At 47.6% G+C, this 20,681-nt stretch overlaps 1 protein-coding gene across 4 annotated transcripts in view; it reads left to right on the top strand.

Moving 5' to 3' along the window:
• PKIG (cAMP-dependent protein kinase inhibitor gamma) overlaps positions 1–20,681 on the top strand; it is a 35,144-nt gene that overhangs the window by 978 nt on the left and 13,485 nt on the right. Inside the window, exon 1 of one of the 4 annotated variants that reach the window (XM_071446862.1) lies at positions 15,053–15,202. The exons of 1 other annotated variant lie outside the window; for it this stretch is intronic. The gene's annotated coding sequence lies outside the window, so the exon portion shown is untranslated. Of the gene's footprint in view, positions 1–15,052; positions 15,203–15,236; positions 15,519–20,681 lie in introns of those variants that run through there. 2 more of the 4 variants (XM_071446863.1, XM_071446861.1) reach the window with 2 other exon arrangements.

Raw genomic sequence — 20,681 nt, 5'->3', positions numbered from 1 at the left:
GGCTGGCGACACTGCTGTCACCTGCCCTGCCAGGGCACCAGGGACCTGCCCAGCCTCTCGAAGCTGTTTGAGCCTGGCAGAATGCGTAACTCATTCCCACTCTTGAGCGATCGTGGTAACACACACACAAAGTGCTTGTGCTCCAGAATTCACATCACACAGAATGTCCCAGGGTGGAACAGATCCATCAGGATCATGGATTCCAGCTCACAGCCCTGAGAATCCCAGAACTCACATCACACAGAATGTCCCAGGCTGGGACAGATCCATCAGGATTGTTGCTATAGGACACGAAACAACACGAGTGCACGCGTTGTTTTTAAGGTGAAGAAAAGGGAAGTTTATTTTCTGATTCTAACATTTATAGTCTTTTAAAAGTGACAGTGGATTGGAGGGTGAAAGTGCCACCTCTCCAATGACACTGGACAAACTAACAGTTGATCAAATTTCTCTTCTTCTATGAAAGAATGCAAAACAATAAGTTATTTACTGAAAGTGTGTGAGAAAGTTCGTTACAAGAATGTAAACATCAGAAGGCTTGGAAAATCTTAAAAAATCAAGGCGACACAGGATCATGGAGCCCAGCTCACAGCCCTGAGAATCCCAGAACTCACATCACACAGAATGCCCCAGGCTGGGACAGCTCCATCAGCATCATGGAGCCCAGCTCACAGCCGTGCACGTACAGCCCAGAATCCCACCATGTGCCTGGGACTGTTGTCCGAACACTCCTTGAGCTCTGGCAGGCTTGGGGCAGTGACCATGCCTTGGAGAGCCTGTCCCAGCCTGTCCTTTGGGATGAAGAACCTTTTCCTAATACCACTTTGCTGCCCCTCTTTTCCTTTATGACTCACTGAGCGCTGTCCATGAATTTTGCCCTGTAGTGTTGAACTCTGGGTGGAAGTGGGAAAGCTCAGGAGCTTTTCAGAGGTGGAGTTTCTCAAGGTGACATTTCTAGAGCAGTTCACACCTGGCTCAGTTCATACTTGGAAGGTACACAGCTGCAAAAGCTGCAGGTGGGCTCCTTTAACTTGGGAGAAGAGGAAGGTGGAGGAGCCAGGTGAAAGGAGGTGTTGTTCTGCAGCTGCCCAGAGCACGGTGCTGGTCTGGATTCCCAGCACAATGCACAGGCTGCAGCCTGGGGGAGTTGGAGAGGGACAGCTGAGTGATTTCACTCCTCCTCACAAACGTCTGGGAGCAAATGAAATGGATGAGAGTTGGCTGTGATGATGTAACAGCACAAGGATGTGACAAAAGTTTGCACAGAGGTTTAGAAAAGCAGTTTGCATTGGTTTTAATTGGCATTAGTGTTGCACAATATCACAGGGCAGAACTGACCAGCTGGGGTTACAGGATATTTTCTGGCTGTAACAGTTCCAGCTATTGCACATCACTTTACACTCTGTCAGACCCTTCACACAGTCCCTGCTCCCAAAAAACCTGCTTCCATCACAGAAAGGCACTAATAATCAGAATGACAGCTTTAGTGCCATCTGAAATTGCCAAGAAATGACAAAGAGCATCCAGTAAACCTGCCACTTATTTTCCACAGCAGTTTTAACACTCAGAATATATGAACACTATGTTAGCAGTATCATCTCTTGCAATCAGCCTTATTCATGAGGACATACAGGTTTCTTTCAAAAAAAGGTCACTCCATAAATCATTGTAACTGTGCTTCTTTCAGATAATAGATGAGCCTTTACTTTATTGCTGATGTATTTTTATTACCCTTATGGTTGCACCAGCTGGATCTCTAAGAAGGCTTTTGCCATATCCCTGCTCCCTCACTGTTTGTTCCAGTGAATATATGCAGAATAAAGGCACAATCACAAATTCTGTGTTCCCAGTAATCCTGGGCAAATAACTCCAATACATTGGAATATTGTGTATTAGTAATGCAGCGATGAAACTCATCTAAATCTTGAACCTGTAAGTGTTTTCTTCTCAGGAAATTTATGAGACAAATAGTTTTGTTAAGTACTGGTGATCCTCCACTGGGTTATGCTGGGCACAGACAAAGGATGCAGATAAAAAGCTTTTTCCTTCCACTGTCCACGTAACAAGAGATTTCCAAGTGCTCATTTTACTTCCCAGCATAAACCCCCTCTGATTCTGCATCACATCACCTAAACCCCTCCATGTTTAACAGGAGATAAGGATGAAGTCAGCCTAAGGACTGTCAGCTCTGGGAACGAGACAGGATGTGGCAGGAGGTTATCCTGGTTTGTACAAAAATACCCTGCTCTGGTTTGCTAATCAGCTCTGGCAGCAGAAAGAAATGGTGCATCCCTTCTGTATCTATACATTACATCCCATACATATGTGAGCTGAAATGCCTAGAATAAACCCCGTGGAATTAGGTAATATTTAAAGGAAATGTGTCAGATTTAGTCATTTGAAAGCAGTTCTCTGCAGTTCCTTTGTGCAACTGAGCTCATAAAAAATTGTCACTCAAGCTTGTGCGTTAGTGCTATTCTTGTTACTCTCAAGGGTCTCCTTTCTGTGATAACAAAAACACAGAATTTTTCCTGATCTTCCCCTAAGTATGTGAGAGTTCCTGCTTTTCATGGGCTGTGTTTTTGCAGGTAATAGATCACACAGACACATTATAATTGAATAATCCTTTGACCATCCAGAATCTTTCAGTCAGGCGATGGGAAATGCAACTTGGAATGGCTGTGCCAAACTGCCTGTAAAAATTAAAAAATTATAATCAGACAATGTCTGTGTTTCTATAATAGCCTTGGCTTGACTCATATGCAGGTCTAAACATCTTACTGTGCTCTGACCAGCATAAACTTCCAAATTTAGATGTATTGGCAAACCTTTCTAATATGATCCTCCTAATTATTTGACTTCTGTAAAGTGTTTAGCTTTAAGCTACATTTACATCTGTGCTTTGATTTGAGCTCCAGAGCATAAAGAATTACAGTTTTCTTGGAACAACTGTTTTTCCAGCTGTTTAGTCCAGAATTTGAGTTGAGCTCTGCCCAACTATTCAGCTTTTAAGCAGTGCTTTGAGAACAGCTATCAAAGCCCTCATCCATGAGGAGGTAAGTCATGAGATAATGGGCAAAATACTGCTATGGCTGGCACCACCAGTGGGTTTAATTAGTCTTTAAACAATCAGAGTTAACAGCTTCTACAAAATCACAATGCACAGCAGGGTAGGAAGTCCTGCCAAGTATAAATATTGTAAAGTTTGTGGATGAGTTTCAGTGGTGTGTGATCTCCCTGGGTGCTGTGCACAGCTCGCTCAGCGCTGCCATGCAGACACCAGGGCCAGCTCTGCTGCCATTCCCTGGGGACACACAGGTGAGTGTCCCCAGAGCCTGGCTCCTCTCTGCACACAGCCTGGCTTCACACTCACAGCCTCCTGATGTGACACCAACAAAAATCAACCCACTCCATGCCCTCGAGTCTCCAAATGCACAAACTGATTTCTCTGCAGTCCTTTGCTCCTGATTTTATAAATCTCTTCTTCCCTTGACTGCGTGCTCTGTGACTGTATTAGCACCTGCCTCTGCACTTCTTAGGCTCTCTATTTTCCTATCATGTCATGGATACGTGAGTCATCTTATTTGTGATCTGCTGAGCTGAGTGAGAGTCATAGTAGAGTTGTGTGCTTCAAGGCCATTAGTAACGCAGCTAAAACTTGCATAATATATTCTTCTGTGTCTAAATCCCTGAGAGATTGAGTAACTGTTTTCTTTTTCACCCCAAGTGACTATGCAACTGGATGAGTCACTGCTGTTATGATAGAAGGAATTGTAATCTCTGTGTCTTTCCAGTTCTGTTTGGCCAGAAATTTATTTTATTGGACACCTTTGTTCAATCTCCTCTAAGTCTTTATATGTCACCAGAGACCTTTTCACTCTCTTCAGTTCCCTTAAGATCATGTGCTCTGGTCTGGAAACTGCATTAGTTTAAGTTATTGGTGAAACAGATGGAGAAAAATGTTCACCTTAATATAATACCCTGGAATGATATTACTGAGCTCTTTCATCTCATTGTTTATGGAAGCATTCATGGAACTTAAATGTATTGAAAAGTATTTAAATAAAATTAAATAAAAGCTTATATTAAAAAACCCTGTAACAATAAAACATAAACAGAGATAGATTGGAAGAAATATTTTGCACAAAAGATCTGCAGTGACATCTGTGAATGAACCATGGAAGGCACTAGCAACAGATGGCTGGTAAAAAGGAGGAGGAAGTGAGCAGTTTCATGATAGGTGAATGTGGTACCCTGCAAACAGCACAGGGTCCCCAGGGGTGCAGGATCTGACCCAGATGGGGCTGGCACTGTTGGATCAGCCCCAGCCCTGGGCTGATGTCAGCTGTACCTGTCCCAGGAGGAGCCTTGGAGCCAGAGGCATTGCTGGAGCTGGCACCTTCCCCTCCCAGCTCAGCAGAGCCAGCACCAACCCCTGCTCCCCTGGCAGAGCTGAGCTGGGCTCACTTTGGTGCTGGAGCACCTCAGGCTGTGCAGGGAATTGAGGACCAGGCTCTTAAGTACCCACTTCAGGAGAGGGTAGCCACAAACCAAGCCAATCTTCACTTGAGCATTGCCAAAGCATACTTATAAATGTTGCAGAGTTTATAGTTTCAAATGGTTTCATGCCTTCTCCTTGCTTGATATATTATCTTTTTATTCAGGCAGGATTTATTTCCCCTGTCTCTGTGACCCCATCTCTCCCCTGAGAGCCTGCACTGAAATCCAGCTGGCCAGCCTTTGTGTATAAGCAGAACAGCTTCTAGTGAAACAACAGTGGGAGGAAAAGTCAGGAATTTCTTGACTTAATCCTGCCTTGAGCAGCAATGAGTTGTGTGGCTTTAGGTGAGCCACAGGACTATGTGAGTCAATATGCAATATGAGAAAAGGGGCATATCCCAGACTCATGGCAGACTCCATTCATTCATCTTTAAATGCAGCTTAAAATCCTATGAGTGCCTGATCCAATTTTTTTTCTTGCACTAAAAAGAGCAATACAGAATCATACTGGCCATGGTAATTTCTCTAGCTGGAGATTTTTTCCCCTTCTTTTCCATTGTCCCCCCCACTGCTGCTTTCCAAGATGCTCTGAAGCCAGTGAAATAGTTCTTTCTCATAAATCTTTTAAATCATGTAAATCCTCCCAGCGTACCAGCTGACATTTCAGATGTTGCATTTTTGCATTGGTGCCAGGAAGCTTTGAGCATGTTACAGTTGCTTATATTGTTATATTTTTTTAAAGAAGGCAAAACAGTTCCTTCCTCTTGTGTCTCCAGCAGAGACTGTTTCTCCTTGAGAAAGGAGTTCACATGATCATATAGATGCGTCAGATAAATCCCTTCCCACGTTTGATATTTGCTAAGTTGAATGATTGTTATTCCAAAGCCATAGCTGGGATGGTTGTGTGATTTAACATCTCCAGAGCACTTTTTTCTTCTATTCACAAGCTTTAGAGAAATAATCTAAAAACTAAAACCTTAAACTTAAGAGAGACTCAGTAACCAAACACTCTCAGCCGTGTTATCTTCATAAATATTTCTCCCTGTTTGTTTGTTTAAAGTTGGCCAAGAGTTCCAGAAATACTTTTCAGATAACCAAAATGGGCATCCAGCTCAGAAAGGAACTCTGTATTTAGAAACTCTGAAATACTACTGGGGGGGGTGGCTGTGCTGTTAACTCTTCTCTGGTTGTTCTGAACCTCTGTGGCATTGGGGAATGAGTCATGAGATTCTTCTTTATCTAACTGTCTTTCCCATCCCAGATTATTTAGAAGTAAAAGTGCACTGGGGAAGTGTAATCATACAATGCCATGCTAGTCACATCTCTGGGTTCAATAGAGCTGTTGCCCAAGAGGGTGTAAATCAAATGGTTTGCAGAAGGCAGTGCAGGGCAAGAACTGACAAGGCTCAGCATTCACAGCGTCCACATGCACTGGGGGCAGAAACAGGCACAGTCTCAATCCTGGAAGGGAAGGAAGGGGAAGAACTGAGGGCTGTGTGTTGGTTTATCAGGGGATCTTACAACCAGCTTCCTGCTGCAGAGCACACTGGAGAAAGCTGAGCTGCAGATGCACGCAGCCGTTCTACAGCACGTCGAGTGTGTTGTGCTCCTGCCAACCTGAGCGTCGCCGTAGGAAACCAAAGCAGGTCACAGTGCTCAGCCTGATGTACCCAGGCATCTCAGTGGCAGAAACAGAGTCACTTCCCCCTGCTGCAAATAATAGCTCAGTTCTGAATTTGTGGGTTTTTTGAGATAATGGCAGAAATTTTTCTGACTCTACAGGACAATTTAACATTTTCAATTAAAAGGCGTGCTGGTATAACTGTATTTCCTACCTTGTTTTTCAGGGCTTGTGCAGAACCCAATGCCTGGACAGGCCCACAGTATAGTTCTAGTGGATATTTTCTTTTCAAAGCTGTTTTTTTCATGTATTTTGTATCATTACAGTCTTCAAACAATTTGATGCAAGATCCATCACGGCAATGCCCCTGTGTGTTTCAGTGTATGCCACACTAACAGTGGGTTCTGGCTGAGAAATAGTCCCTGCAAGAACTGAGCTCTCCCTCCAGCCAGTGAAGGTGGACAGACAGGATGAATTACTCCCTGATACCTGATCTACCACCCTTCCCTTAGTCCTGGCCTCTATTTACTGCCACGGGAACTTTGATGTCTTATTTTTAGAAGAGCTTTTGTGGTTTTAAAATTAAAGTCTGATTGTAGCTGGGTATTAATTTCAGTGAAAAAAAATAACGTGGAAAGCTTGACACATGCAGGTCAGCAAGAAACATGCTGGGCACTGGGAATATCAACTCAATTACCTGTCTGTAGGGTTTCAAATTTGCTTGGTGTTTTATGGTTAGGCACCAGCTGATGTGAAGATGTTGCTTAACTGAAGAGTCATTATTTACCATTAATAAAACTGATACCATGACAAATTCCTTATGGCGTAGATGTGCTATCATATCTTGGCAACGGTAGCAGAAGAAATTATTCTGCCTGGCTTGCAGGCTTGTCTTCATTGTAAAAAGAAAAATAATGAGGCTGTAATTATCCAGCTTGGAACTAAACGAACCCAACGGAAAGTGCTGAATGATTAAAGATGACTCCTAACTGCTTCCCAAATGTGGCTGTGTGGATCCCATCACTGACAGGGCCAGCTCCTGGCTCTCTCTGGGCTGGATCCATGGCCAGGAGGCACAGCTCACTTGTTTGGACTGTGGTGGTGTCCCAGTTTGAAGCACCGTGGAACAAACAGTGGTAAATATTCCACAAGCCTTGCCAAAAATGACCTGCTTACATGAGGAAGTCAGCATGCAGCGAATTGGGATGAAATTCAGAGCACACAAACCCCTCCATATTGTTTATTAGGATAAAGAACCCTATCATGTAGTGGTTTACTTTAAAATAATAATTATTTTCAACATGGGATCACACACTTCTCCCTGCAACATCCAACATTTCAATATCAAATTTATCAGGTTTCTGTAATTCTACATCTTAATTTTATCTAATAAACCAGTAGATTAAAGAGTCTGTTTTTCTCTCTTGTGCAAATAAAGATGGGAAAAGCAGGTCTGTTTCTCTATTAATGCTAGTTCTCAGTTTCATACAATTTCTTGCTAACCAGTAACACAACATCTAGCAGACTTACTTCCCAAATTAGTTCAGATACTGAAAAGCTGGTGACTCTTTGTCTTCAGGACAGAAGTGGTGTGTTTGCTGGAGCTCTTGGAGAGATAGGGATGAACTTCCCCTGCAATGAAGAGGCATAGAAAAATCCTTCCATGTGCCTAGCTGGCTACATTCTTGTTCAACTCATCCTTGAAGACAGATGAGAGTCAATAATATTAATAATGATAAATTACAGTGCCTGAATACTTGGATAAACAACAACTAAAAGAGCCTCTTAGCCACAATAAAGTGGATTTTCCCTTCTGGTCACTCAGTTTGGGCCCTCTTTCCTGCAGGAAAGCAGGTAATGCTACTTCTTGTCTGACCTGCAGGATCTCGTGCTGGTTGCCATAGAGATGGAGAGCTGAGACCCTTTTGTGTTCAATTCTGCACTGCAAATGCCTGTTTGGTACCATGTCCCCTTGTCAGCAGCTCAGCCCTGCCATGGGACACTGTCCAGTGTGTTGTAGAGGTTTCTCCCTGGAACAAGCCCTGTGCAGGGTGGGCAGCACATCAAAGAGGGTTCAAACACAGAAATGTGTCTGTCCATACAGAAATAACAGCACAGCTGTCACACTGATGGCTTGCTGCATACCTGACAGGTCACATCACTGCCACCACTGCTGTGTGAGTGAGGAGCCATTGGGCACCACTGCAATTTGGGCAAAGGCTGCTTTGGGTGGTGACTGGCATTTACTTCTCACTCAGAGAAAGGAACCAGCCCCAAACACAGAATTTAGATCAAATACAACTGAAAGTGTCTGGCCCAAGAGACACTTTCAGTTTCTTTTATTAAAGGGTCTTCTGCAAGACATCTCTGTGAGATATCTAACTTGGGATGGTGTGGAGCTAAGGTTTTGACATATAGCTCCAGAAAGCTGTTGCCTATTTAAATATTATTGCTAGATTGTTCTTGCATTGCATAATCTGAATAAGACCCTTGATACTTTGTCAGGCCAAGTTTTACAAAGCTGAGAGCTTTACAATTGCTTGAAATATGTTATAAAAAGAAATTATTTTATCCATAAAAGTGAATGGCAACAGGGATCTGTATGAAAACTTTTAACTCTGTCTCCAAAAAGCCATAATCCTGCATGAAAGTGAAAATTTTACACCTGTCCAGAAAACCTCAGCCCGACTTTGGGAAAAAGTAAGAATCTGGAACAAATGTAGTGAACTAAGAGAGTAAGAAAAACCCTTTGAAAACTGGAAACCCTGGAATAACCAGAAGGGAATAGTCATGACATAAACAGCAGTACATAAAATACTTCTCAGAGCAGCAGGGAGTGAGATTGGCCATGATTGGGTGAGGAAGGTCTGTCTGCTGGCACAGACCCATGAGAGCATTGGGCCATCCCTCTGTGATGGCCATGGAGGAGCTCCAGTACCAGAGCAGACATGGTTCATGTTCTGGGCTGGGTGCAAATCTGCCCTGTACCAGTCATTTAGCTGCTTGTCCTTCCAAAAGGAGATGATAATACAGGTGCTCCTTTAACTTTGTCTCTCTTGGCTATTTACAGGAATAAGATTTCTGAGGCTGGGTCTATGCCTTAGGATCTACTGCCCGAGTAGCGAAGGAGCAGGGATCTCAGACTGAGACACTGGTGTAACTCACTGAGAGCTGGTGGCTCTGCCTGCTGGTGAATCCTATGGCCCACAGCATCCTGCATTCCTCCCAGGAGCCAGCACTCTTCTCTGCCCACAGCTGGTAGGGAAGAACAGGGCTCAGCCACTGTGTCCACACTGGGCTGGCAGAGCCCTTGTCTGGGCCACCCAATGTGCAGGGCAGCCCTGTCAGCACATCTTACCCCTCCCTGTGCAGCCACTGCACACCTGGGCAGCACTGAAGCCCAGGGCAGGCTGCCAGTACAGTGCTGGGAGCAGAGGGCTGTGTGCAGGGCCCCAGGGAAATGCTCCCGGGTCAGCAGCCAAACCCGGTTTTATTTGATGTACACTCTTGGCACAAACAGAATATTTTGTTCTCTGACCAGAACACAGAGCTCTTCTCATGGAGCACTGTGAATTCCTGCTGCTCTCAGACAAAGTCCCAGTGATGCTGCACCTCCCTGACCCCAGGGTCTGTGGCCTTGGGAAGAGCTAGAATAGATAAATGGCACCATGTCTGAGGGCATGGGAGAGCACAGGACACAGAGCAGCCTTGCTGGGCTCATCCTGCCTGTTGCAGTGGTCAGCAGCTTCCAAAGAAGGCATCTGGTTACACAGACTCCCTTAATCATGGAAAGCAAGGAAGCTTGACAAGGGCTTAGGCTGAATTTTTTCCCAGCCATAGGTACAGCATGAGTGTACATGGGGAACTCTGAAGCTTGCAGTCCTTTGACTCGCACAGAGGATTAATAACATGAGTTGGATCCCTCACTGTTCCAGAGCAGTAGTCCTCTTTGCAGACTTTGTGGAATAAAGTCATATAAAAGCCCATTTAGCTGACAGCACAAGTTGGAATCAAAATATTTACTTGTCTGCTGCACATGGGCAACAGGAATCCTTGTCTGGGTGCCAACCACCGGTGAACAATCAGCTGTTGGCTGGGTGGCTCTGGCATGAATTAAACTCTGACAGGGATGACTGTTTGCTTCTCATTTATCAGCAAACCCCTTTGCTCTTCAAAAGGGAGAAGCACAGCTGCCAACTCAGCCTGCTCTTTGATTTCTTCCAGCTGCATTCTCTGTCAGAATCAGAGGGACAAAGGGAAGAAGTACCTGTTTGTGGACCTCAGGACATCTCCTGCTTCCTTGCCAGTAAGACCTGAGCAGTCAGTCATGATCAGCTTAAGCAATACCTTTCCTCCTGTACCTTCTCATCCTGGCAATCATTTTTAGCTTTTTCTGTACATCTGACCCTTCCTAGCAAGCAGGATAACCAATTTAATTAACACTTGCATGTTCTTCCCCCCTCTGACCACACTCTGAGCCCACAGAGACGTTATTCACGCTGTATCCCAGACAAGAAAGCTTTTACCACAAGGGATGATTTTCTGATGAAGCATGTGCTGGATGTGTGACCTTTGTGGGTTTACTCTGGAGAAGCTTCTGGAGTCTTTTAGACAAACAAAGCCCTGACCAAGCAGGATTTATGTGTGTTTTGTAGCCTTTGTGCCCTGAACCAGCCGCCATGCTTGCTCCTATCAGCAGCAGGTAAAGTGCTTCTTATAGAGACTGTGTGAGGGACTTTGGAATGGGCTGTGGGACCCCTTGGGAAGAACGTGGTGTAGGCAGTCTGCCACTGCCTGGGGACTCTGGTTTGCCATGAGATCCGAGCTGGAGATCTGCTTGTATTTGTTTCAGCTGCAAAGAGGTAATTGTCAAGTGATTTCTCTCTTGTGCTGTCAAGTGACTTCTTTTGCAAGAGCCTTTGGACAGAAGGGATTTTTCAGAAATGAAAGATGAGAAGGTGCATGTCCATGATGGGCTTCCACCAAAGCCTTGGAACTAGACTTCGGGGACTATTAAACACAAAATTCATTTATTTTCTAAACTGAAGTGGTTCCCTAGGGAAAAATGGAAAAAAAAAAAGTTGTGGGCTGAGACTCCCACATATCTAGCTGGGACAAACCTTTTGGACAAGTTTGGCACAGAGGCAGAGGAGATAAGGTCAGTGGAAAGAAGTGACTGGGAAGGGGGAAGGGATGAGCTCGTGGAGTGAAATTGCCCAGAAGCAAAGCACAGCCACTCACTTTGCAATGAAAAGCTTTATCATCTCTGCACAGATTAGTGCAGCTAAAAATAGCTTCAGCTCAAAGTAAACAGTTTTGTGAGTGTGCTCTGCCCTGCTGGAATGCCAGCCCCGCACAGAGCCACCGTGCCAGCAGCCGCAGCCGTGTCCCCACGGTCCCACCCAGTGCCAGGGGGGCTCCCCCAGCCCTGCTCGGCCCTGCCCGCTAATAGGGGTGACCCTGGAGGGGGGTCACTAATGAGTTCAGCCTCATTACAAGCTTTACCGTGTTTCACTTGTTGAACCTTTCTGGATGAGCAACTTCTATAAAAACAAAATGGGTCTGAGCACGGGGTAATTCATTCCGACATCCCAACACCCACCCTCTCTTCCCTAATCAACAGCAAACTGTGTCCCTCCCTTGACAGCAAAAACAGTGGCTTGTCACTAAAGCTGCTTTTACTTGTTGGTTTCTCTTCTCATGAATCTCCAAGTGAAGCTGTTATTTGATGGCTTAAGAAATCCACTCTTGCCTTGGGGAGCCCAGCACATCAGTGAAATATGTTCTGTGGGGGTTTTTGGATCAAAAATAGTTTGTTTATTTAGAGTATTTATTTTACGAGAGGAAGTCTGGAAAAAACAAAAACGTGTTGTCCCATTTTTTCCATGCGTGTCTTGTGCCATTCCACATTTCCTTGCAATCTTGATGACATCAAGTGACACAGAGACCTCAATGCCTGGGAAAGGCAGGGGAAGCTGCTCTTAGGTGGGGAGGTGCGTGCAGCCACCGCGCTGCTCCAGCCCTGGCAGCACGGGCTTCTCGGGGAAGCCAGGCTTAGGCTGTGAAAACATTCGGGTCAGAGGCAGGTCAGAGCCTTCTGAAGTGACAGCCTGTCTCCTTGGGCTCCACAGCTTCCCAGAGTGTCCTTTGTGCTGCTGCTTTTCCTGGCTGTCAGGCAGCGTGCAGTCCCGCACAGCGGTGCTGCTGCAGGCTGGGCTGCTTTACACTCACCCTTGGGGATACTCTCACCTCATCCTGACATTTGACCTCTAAGATTGCTTGGTTTTGTCCCTCTTCCAGCTAAGGGTTGACAGCCAGCCTGCAGGGCAGCTTCTTGCTCTTCCCTGAGCCGTGCTGTCCCAGAGTAGCAGAGGTGGCACCCGCAGCAGGGGCTGCCAGCCAGCACAGGACCATCCTTCCCCTGGGGCATTGCTCTCTGCGTCCCTCTCTGTGGCACAGAACTAAAAAATTCACAGTTCCCTGCAGACCAATTGCAAGGTCAAAAGCAGCAGAGCCAAACCTGCAGTTGTCCAGAGTGGTAATGGCATCACCATCAATCCTGGACTGCGCAGGACAGCACAGTATGAGGCAGATGGATACAACAACCTCACCAAAAAAACCGTGTGAGTAAAGCAGGGGCCACTAAAGGCTGATTGTGGCTGCAGCTGAGTCAGTCAGCTCAAGGCTGTGACACCACCCATCTCACAGGGTGAGCCATGCCAGCAGCTCTAACATCTGCCTGTCACCTTGGCATGAATGGTGGACAAAGCAGCAGGAAAAGAGATGGTGAGCATGAGCAGCAGCTAGAAGTTAGAGTAAAATGTGCACTATTGTAAAATGTCAGCTTTTGCTTAAGAACAGGAAGACTGAATACACTGAAAGCCATGCATTTTTATCCTAATAGATAAGGCTAAGATTTCAGGCAAACTCTTTGGCATCATGGGACTGCCACCCCTTTTCCCAGTTTCAAAAAAAAAAATACAGTCTGTAGAAAAACTGAAACTGCATTTTTTTTTTACTTAAAATGAGTTTTGATAGAAAATGTTTGACTAGTCCCTACAGGGGATGGTGTTAGATGAGAAAGTCACTGTAAGGACACACAAGTGTGTGCAGAAAAGGATGGACTTTGTTGTAGATGCTCTGGGGGGCTTGTTTCCAGGACCACACACAGGATTGGGAGCTTTGAGCAAGACAAGACATGCCTTAATTTAGAAGTACATACACTGAGCCCCTGGCTTTCCAAAGGACTTGGCTGTTGCCATTGTTCTTTGTTGTCTGCTCTGTAATGGTACTGGCCACATTCTGCCAAGAAAATGCCTGGGTAACTGGGGTAGCACTTGCATTCTTACCAGACTTGGCCTCCAAACCCTGTGCTCCAAGTGTTAGTGTGGAGCTATAACCTTCTGGATCCTTTTCAAATGTCAGCTGGAGGAAAGGGAAAACTGCAGCCTTGGCCAGACCAGCAGAGCAGTCTCCTGAGGCTGTGCTGGCCCTCCTCCCTCCCTGGCAGCTCATGAAGACAGGCAGGGCATTGTGGTGAATCCCTTACTGCTACTTTTGGGTGAGCAGCAGCAATGTGTGACTCAAAACAGCTGGAGAGAGATGAGTTCTGCCAGGCAATGCACCTCAGGAAACCAAGTGGGCTTCTTGGGGCTGCTTCTGAACTAAAAACTGAGTTGAGTCAGGAGGCTGCACCAGGTTGGTTTGGGGATGCACAGAGCATGGGTGTGTTTTGCTCTACTGAGGTCCACTCCCCTTCATCTGTGCCACAGTATTGTCATCAGGGTGTTTCCTGTGCTGCTTGCTGCTGTTGTTGGTGGTTTTATCTCTTCCTCTGATCCTGTGGGTATCTTTCACAGCAATCACCACATTTTTGGCCACACACAGATTCTGGCTGGAGGTGGTGATGGCAGCAGAGGTGGAAAAGGTCCAAGTGTGCAGGGTGGTGCAGGGGTGGGAGGAGAGGCTGATGCTTTTCACCTGGCACTGAGTGGCTCTGGGTCCCATCTGTCATAGGAGAGCTGCAGGAATGCAGAGATGCAGCTTCTGTGCCTGGCTGGTGCTAAGTGAGACAGTGAGTTGGAAAAGTGCTCCTGGCTCACATCACTCACTTTGCATGCAACCTGAAACAAAAACTCACCTAGCTCGAGTGGGGGCTGGATCCATTCCTTGGCAAACACCCTTTGTGCTCCCCAGTTGAGTTATGAGGACCTGAGTGTTCTTAGGGCAGGGATGGAGCAAATCTTTCACTCTCTCAGCAAAGCTATTAGCACTAATGAGCCCTGTCCCAGGCAGCACTGTGCACATTCCTGTGTGCTCACACACCTTCCCTCCTCACTGGTGGGGCCAGGCAGGAGCTCAGGCCCAGAGGATGACTGCAACCTTGATTGTTTGGTTTCAGCCACCCAGTGGGGTCTGCAAGGCCGATGGGACACCAGGAGGTGATGCCAGCTAAAGGGACCTTCCTCAATCCATGGGGTACCATGTGGTACCAAGAGCATCCAAAATTTCCTCTTCTTCTGTAGACCTCGAGCTCCCTGAGAGCTCCCAGGGCCTGCTTCACACAGCAGGGTGGTACAAAGGTGTGGGTTTTAAATGGGGTACTGCCTCTGCACCTTCCCCCTTAAATCCAGGCGCTGTCACCAGCCAGCTCTGCATTTCACCCCCAAATACAGCTGGCACTCAGGGGCAGATGAGCTGAAATACTCCTGGGATTTACTCCATGGGAGGCAGAGGAGCAAGAAGCACTCCAAAACAACATAAAGCTGGGTTTTTCTTGGGAGGCACAAAGGTTTTTCTTGGGAGGCACTTTCGCCCTGCTACACCTGGTGGGATGGCTCAGGCTGCACGGGGTGTGATGGTGTCTGTGGCCATCCTGGCGGAGAGGATGAAGGGTGGGATGCAGGTGGGAAACCTGGGGGAGCAGCAGGCAGGAGGGAGCGCCCGGCAGCCGAAAGCCCAGCGCCGAGCATCGCAGGGAGGATGCTCGGGCACACGCAGCTGCCGGGGGATGGGGTTACAAGCCGAAGCTAAACAAAGATCGCTGCGAAAAGGAAACGGATCCCTCCTGCCGACTGTAAGGTAGGAGCCGAGCGGGAGCCGCTTGACATCATCGGGCAGAGCATTGGATTACAGCAGGCAGGGACTGACTCGAGGGGAGGAGAACACGCCCCTTGGCCCCACAAGTGCAACTTCATTTAGCAGCTCCCGGCAGAAGGAAACTGCGAGTCTGGAACCGGCTGCGAGGCTCCTGGCCGGCTTGGCTGCTCGCCACAGCGGGCACAGAGGGCAGGAGGGTGGGATCCAGCCGCGATCCCTTCTATCCATCCATCCGTCCATCCATCCATCCCCTCCTCGGCGGCGGGACCGCGGGCCGGCAGCGCCGGGAGCCGGGGCTGTAAGTGGGGCTGTGCTCGCTGTGCTGGGGCGGGGGGGGACAGGGACACCTGTCCTGGAGGGCAGCCAGGAGCTCTTCTGGCCGTGCCACCAGCGGGGTTTGTTCGGAGATTCGATGAACTTTTACCCAGCCGACTGCGAGCGGCGAGGGCTTTGGAGCCGGCAAACCGTGGGCTCAAAAAGCAGCGCTGCCTCCCGGATTTTGAGCTGTCGGGAGGGAGAAGCCGCTCGCAGGCTGATGGAAGGGAGGTGGCGGCTGCTCCGCTCGGGAAATAACGCGGTTCAGCGAAGGGGTAGCGGGGAGAGAGGGCTCAGAGCATAGAAATCACAGAGCGCCGTGGATCAGTGACCCCCGTGGGGATTTCTGGCCTCATTTCCAACATGTGTCCGTTTGTTCCGAGCGGTTTGCCGGAGGGAATCCCTTCCAGCACGGGGGCTGCTCTGTGCTCGCACGGGAGCGGGACAGGCGCCCGGGTCCGTGCTGGGGGGGAATCGGGGAATCGGGGAATCATCCCTCGGGATGTCAGGGAATCCATCCCTGGGGATGTCAGGGACTCCATCCCTCGGGATGTCAGGAGCCGGGGGCTGCCCGGACTCCCCTCGCAATCGCGGAGCTTTGGGAGCGTGGCAGCAGGAGCAGGCTCGGAGACTTGCCGGCATCCGGCTTTCCAAGCAAATGTTTGAAAAGGCAAGACTTGGGATAAAAAAAGAACTGCTGTGTGGTGGTATTCTCAAGAGGCTTTGCAAATTCCTCCACCTCGAAGCTGTGTGTCTTTCCTCTCTCTGGATTCCCCTAAGCAGCTGGTAGTGAGCCTAGCCGTGGTGGGGAGCTTTCACATGCATGTAATGCCTTGGCCCCAAAGGCGTGTTTGGGAAATTTCCCATTGCTTGGAAGGGGTGAATGGTTCTGCAGACCAAGAGCCAAGTATAGCTGTGAACCCAGAGGCAATGCCCTGGGTGGCCGTGCTGGTGACTCAAGCTGGGAGGAGGACAAGCTGGGGTCAATGAGCACAGACAGCCACAGTGGGATGCAGTGCGAGGGTGAAGGGACATTTGTGGGGTGGGTATGGCTTGATTGGGTGTCTGAGACTCTCCCATGGTGACAGCCCCTCGAGCTCTGGGCTGTTTGCTCAGCGTGCCCAGCTTGGTCAGTGCAGGGCAGTGCTTGGCTTCAGAGACTCTTGGCTGGAAAGAGCCACCCTGCTAATGTGTGGCCACCCAGCTGAGAAATTGCCACCTTTCAGCCCTTGTGAGCAATGGTGTTTAAGAAGGAAGGATCCAGGAAGAGATCCTCAATGTCTTTTATTTGTTTATAATGCAAATGCAGGTTAAATGGCCATTTATAAACATGGATATACCAATAGAGCTTAATGTACCTTGGGCACAGAACACAGCATTGAGTCCTTCAGACAGAGTTCCACAGGGATGTGAGCACCCCATGCCACCGTTTTGGGGGACACTTTCCACAGAGTGCAGACTCAGATGCCTCAGAGAACTGGAGATCATTAGCTACAGTACATGGGCAGCTTGGTCATGAGGAGATGAAACCCAGGAATGTTCACAGCTGTGCATCTTCCAACCACCTGGCACTTCTGTACCAAGGCTGATTCTGAGGGGTGTACAGGCTCATGAGGAGCTAGGATGGGGAATTTTGCTTTTTCCTCTCATTCCAAAGAAAAATCAATGTTCTCTTGGTCCCACTCAGAGGAATACCCACAGGCACACAACCTTGCCACCCAAAATAACTATGAAAGACGTTTTCCAAGCTGCTAACATTTCCTGATCTCCCACATTTCAGAGCCAGTTCCTGCAGCACACTACTGTGCATTAATGCCTCCAGCCTGTCTGGGCACCCAAGCACCAGCATCATTCCTGTTTTACATGGGTCTCACACAAAGCAGATGATTTCCCTGGGCTCACACAGGTCTGTGGCAGAATGGAGGGTGAATCTACGGAGCCGAAAGGAACAGCAGAAGCTTCAACCTGGTTTTTTGCTTGCCTGTGTCACCCTGTTCTGATTGCTCCCATTTTCACATTCCAGTTGTTTCTCCACACCATTTTTCTTTAATGTCACCAAAGCTGTTTATATGGACTGAAAAATAAGTTTTCCATCACAACACCCATTTCAGAGAGGATAAGAGGGGAAAAAGCCCATTGCTTCTAGTTATCTTTTGGTCACAACTAGAAAAAGGCAAGTCATAAGGGAAGCTGCTCCCCAGGCTTGCCAGCAGCCAGGGAGAAGGGAAGGTTCATGTGTTCATGGGCCTTGTCCCAAGCTCCTCATGGTGGCAGTCAGAGAGGCTGAGATCACTCCAGACCTTGCCTGGAACCTGCAGCACAAGCAGGAAGAGCAGCAGTTGGACTATGAACTGCTCTGGGCCCCACTTCAAAACTCTCACTCTCTTTGAGCCTAAGGGAATATGTACTTTACACCACCCATTTCTGGTTTCCACAGTGAGCTCCCCAGCACTTCCCCTCCCAGGAGAGCCCTCTGGGCCAGGTGCTCTCTGCACAGCTCCCCCATGCAGGCACATTGCTGGTCACAAACCCTGCTGGGGAACTCCCTGGCAGCACCAAAATGCCATTTCTGTTGATATTTGCAGTGATGTCATAAGCCAAACATATCCCCACCACAGCGTCACCGACTTTACTGGAGTTACTGTTCCCACAAAGTGTAATTAATCTGTGGTGCTCAGTGCCATGAGATACCAGTGGAGCAAAGAGCTCTGAAGGCATTTTAATGGATATCAGGTAGTTATCTCAGTAACAAAACAATCCTGGCTATGATTAAGAGGATATTGCACTGTAAGGATTGTAACACCTCCTGGTTCAGAGTCATTAGGGACTTATGAAAAGCATTCCATTACAATTAGAGGTTTTCTTGTACGTCTGAGGCCGGGGATGCCAGCTGCTGCTGGAGACAGGGCACTAAATGAGGCAGTCTGGCTGCTCTGGGAGGGCCAGGCTGCTGCCCTGCTCAGCCATGCATGCAGCCTGGTGTTTACCCAGCAGCCAGGAGACACAAGGACAACCTTCTCTCTGCTGCTGTCACCTTGCTGGAAACCGGGAAGGATTTCCTCCCTGGATCAAAGCAGCACCACAACAGCTGTTGTGTAGAATAGTCTTGAATTCTGCCAAAAAAACATTCTGGGGTGGGTTTTTTTGGAACATGCATTCATTTTGAAGCAATGCTGAGAGAACTGAGGTTGTTCCATGTGTTTGCTCTTTTTGGGTAACAGCTGATTGCCATGGAGGGAATCTGAACCTCAAACATGTGCAGTCGTGCACATTGAATAGGACAAGAGAAAATGGTCTTAAGTTGCACCAGGGAAAGTTTAGGTTGAGTATTAGGAAAAATTTCTTCACCAAAAGGGCTGTCAAACACTGAAATAGGCTGCCCAGGGAAGCAGTGGAGTCATTATCCCTGGGGATATTAAAAAGATGTGTGGATGTGGCACTTAGGGACATGCCCTTAGTGGTGGACTTGATGACCTTAAATATCTTTTTCAGTCTAAATTATTCTATAATTCTGTGCTGATGCCCTTGTAATTCATCCTGATGGGCTATGGATGCTTGTCTAGCCAATGAACATTTCCACTAGGGTCTCAAAATAATCCGTGGTACCTTGATGTGTTCCAGGACTAAACTACAAAACAAAGTGTTCTTTAACAATTCACTGTAGCCCATCCTTAGGTGGCACCAATCCATGTGCCACCATAAAAGTTCCAAACAGCTTGGCCTTTGTGCTGAGGGGCCTCTGGAGCTCTGCCCATCACCCTGGGAGCAGCAGGACCAGGTGAGCCAGAAGAGGATGAGCCTTTGGGGATGGAGCTTCAAATCTGCAGACTCCAGATGCCCAAGCAAGGACCATGGGGAGGAACATCTAGGTAGAGCCAGGCCTGCAGGGTTGGAAAACCAATAGCAGCTGCTAAAGAGTTTTTGTCTCCAAAATCAGCTGGTTTTGAGAGAGAAAATGGGGCTTTCCCATCATGTCCCATCACAAACAGAGCTGCTCAGTGCTAACTTCTACTTCAGAGCATCATTGCTGCTCCAGTTTACTTTAAGCCTCTCTTGGCAGAGGCCCACGTGTTTTGAGATATTTTGCAACACTGCTCAAGTGCAGGAGGTTTAACTGTTTGGGCAGTGGAACACACAAGCCAGGGCAGGAAGGCAAAGGAGGAAAATAAAGACTTGTGGATTTCCAAAGCTGTGTTTCTTCCTTCCTGCTTTTGTTTGGTTGTTTGGTGCCCAAAAAGGGCAGTGCATATTCCCAGAGTTGTGGGAATACTGTTTCTTTTCCGGTCCAGTGTTTCCAGTAAGCACTTTGCTATAAATGGGGTTAAGACTAACAAAAGTTTATTGTTAAATCCCTGTGTCTTTGTTTAGCTCCTGTCATGATCATAATTAGCATTTTCCACTTCTGCAAGCCTGTCATCTGCAGAGCTGAAAGTGCTTTAAAATATTTGAAGCATCTAACAGGGGGAGGGAGTATTAATAGCTCCATTTAACAGATGGGCAAACTGACACATAAAAGCAGCAAGTGCCCTGTCCTTGAAGCAGGGCCAGAGCCAGCAAGTAGTCAGCTCCAACTACAAAGTTTTGAAAGTGGGTCAAAAAAATAAAGAGAAAGATTGGAGATCTGTCCCAGTTTGGAAAATGATGGGAAATAGTTCCAGTCACAGTGGTACTCAGCCCAGATGGACCAGACAGATGAATTGCTGGATGAGCTACTGCTTATATGGTTAAGTGGCTCATCTCTTGATTTCTGTTCTGCTAACATTTGTCCCTGGGACAAAGGGAAAAACACAGTCCATGATGTTCCAAAATAGTCAGAAAGCTGAAACAGCTGCTAAAATAAGCAAGTGTCCTGTTGGCTGGGCCCTGCAGGTCAGGAGATTGCAAAGCACCCACAGATGCTGAGGCCACAGAGGAAATGTCTTTGAGCAGGGCCTGGGGACAGCAGGAGGAGGCTCAGCTGTGCACAAACAGCAGAGACCCAAAGAGCTGGACACAGACCCAGCAAAGCGACCAGAACCAGATTAAACTTCCCCTTTCACCTCAGGGAAGCTGATATGGGAGTTTCACTTCTTTAAAGAGCTGCAGAGCAATATTCATTTATAGTCTGGAGGCAGCTGCTGGTCCCTGCAGTGCAGGTCAGGACATG

The sequence above is a fragment of the Agelaius tricolor genome, unplaced genomic scaffold (assembly GCF_023055355.1).
Source record: "Agelaius tricolor isolate 1412-34295 unplaced genomic scaffold, bAgeTri1.0.p SCAF_23, whole genome shotgun sequence".
Lineage (NCBI taxonomy): Eukaryota > Metazoa > Chordata > Aves > Passeriformes > Icteridae > Agelaius > Agelaius tricolor.
This window is presented reverse-complemented; position numbering and strand designations above follow the sequence as displayed.